The sequence below is a fragment of the Sinocyclocheilus rhinocerous genome, unplaced genomic scaffold (genome assembly GCF_001515625.1).
Source record: "Sinocyclocheilus rhinocerous isolate Xijiao unplaced genomic scaffold, SAMN03320098_v1.1 scaffold846, whole genome shotgun sequence".
Taxonomy (NCBI): Eukaryota; Metazoa; Chordata; class Actinopteri; order Cypriniformes; family Cyprinidae; genus Sinocyclocheilus; species Sinocyclocheilus rhinocerous.
The window spans coordinates 335431-337235 of record NW_015661883.1 but is presented as its reverse complement, the minus strand read 5'-3'; the positions used below and the strand labels follow the sequence as shown (position 1 = coordinate 337235).

The 1805-nt window shown below is 44.0% G+C and overlaps 1 protein-coding gene across 1 annotated transcript in view; it reads right to left on the bottom strand.

Annotated features, from left to right (window-relative positions):
• klf8 (Kruppel like factor 8) overlaps positions 1-1805 on the bottom strand; it is a 39028-nt gene that overhangs the window by 23595 nt on the left and 13628 nt on the right. The gene's annotated exons all lie outside the window — the stretch shown is intronic.

Sequence of the window (1805 nt, the reverse complement as noted above, 5' to 3'; positions counted from 1 at the left end):
AAGGCACTTATAAGTCTGTGATCCGCCGTAAAGCAAGAAGAAGAAGAAGAAGACGCGTCACGCGCCGGCTGTTGAGACAGGACAGTTCGGACATTGCGGTGAATCAGAGGTAAAAAACGATATAAATACTGTTCAGTTTTTTGCTCAAACCGATCATTTCGTGTCTTTACACATCAATGTATCGTCACGAGCCGCAGGGTTTAATTTGGTTTTGTTTGTGTATGCTTTTTTGACTCTCAAAGCCGTGATTCCCATTCACTTCCATTATATGACTGACAGACTGCAACGGTTTGGTTTAAAAATCTTCGTTTGTGTTCTACTGAAGAAACAAAGTCACCTACATCTTGGATGCCCTGGGGGTAAGCAGATAAACATCAAATTTTCATTTTTGGGTGAACTATCCCTTTAAGAAAAGTCCTAAAATTGAACCAAAACTGCTTTCAAATGCAGATGGAGTCACATAAGCACAGACCACTATGTTTTTCTTACCTAATTTAACTTTAATTCTCCCTGATGTTTACAAAAACATCTGGAAGAAAGGAAGCCACACCAGATTGACTGACTATTGCATTTGTTGCAGAAACAGTTAGCAGTACAAACCCAGCCCTAATGCCATGACGCATTATATCTCTTGGGCACTTCCAGAAAAATATCAGGGGCTTCCCAGGCTTGAATCCCAGTTTTACAAACTTGACCAACAACTGAGACACGTCAGAGGACCTAAGGTCAGCAGAACCTTGTTATAAACCGTTGCTCTTTGAATGTTACTCTGGGACTTACTAGGACCAGAAGGGGCTCAACTCATAATGCATGAGGCCCTGAGATGGAAGTAGGACTTCAGCTCTGAAGGGTCGAAAGGGTGTTCAAAGCCGCATGTTGCACAATCGTGTAACCTGAGATTGAACGTTGGCTTGTGTTCCATACCACGGCTAGGCCCAACTGGACCCCCCTAGGAGGAGTGGTTGAGAGGGTGCAGGAGAAGTACATGCAGAGGGGGCAGGGAGGTGTGTGTTGTTCTCTGAGCAGTGTGGGACAGTTTTCCTAGCAGCAGGGAGGAAAGGCAGGGCCTCTCCACCTCCCCTGCTGTCGTATAGCTAGTTTCTCTGACCGCTGTAAGTACACAAGTGAAACCTTCGCTCAAATTCCAAAGTGCAGGAGCTGACCCACTCTAGGACCTTGTCCCTTCACTGGATGATTGAGGCAAATGGAGGTGGGAGGGAATATAATAGTGAAACCATTCCAAGTTTAAGAGGAGATTTGTTGATTCCATGTCCAAAATAGTGTTTTGACAGGCAATCCAAGACATCTTATTCCATCATGAAAAATAGGTATCACATAGCCACCATCTCTTAAGATTGTCTTCCAAAGTGATATCACTGCATTAACTAGTGTTATTGAAGATACTCACCCAACCAGAACCTTCACATTGAGGATTCAATAAATAAAACTTAAAATTTCAATCTTGATGTTACCTAACTACAGTAGCTACAGTAACTCTTGTTTCAGGTTTAGTACTCTAGCTAGCCTACATTAAGTATCATATGAAAGCTCACAAAATAAATAGCGGGGTACTGGGTTGTATTATGGCGCTTTTCCACTGCATGGTACGGCACGGTACGGCTCGGTACGGTTCACTTTTGGGTGGTTTTCCACTGGGTACAGTACCTAGTACCTGGTACTTTTTTTGGTACCACCTCGGTTGGGGTTCCAAGTGAACCGTACCGTTACCAAAACGTGACGTGTAAACTCTGCTGATCACGGATTGGCCGGAGAGAATCGTCACTACCTGCGTCACTGAACTTGCG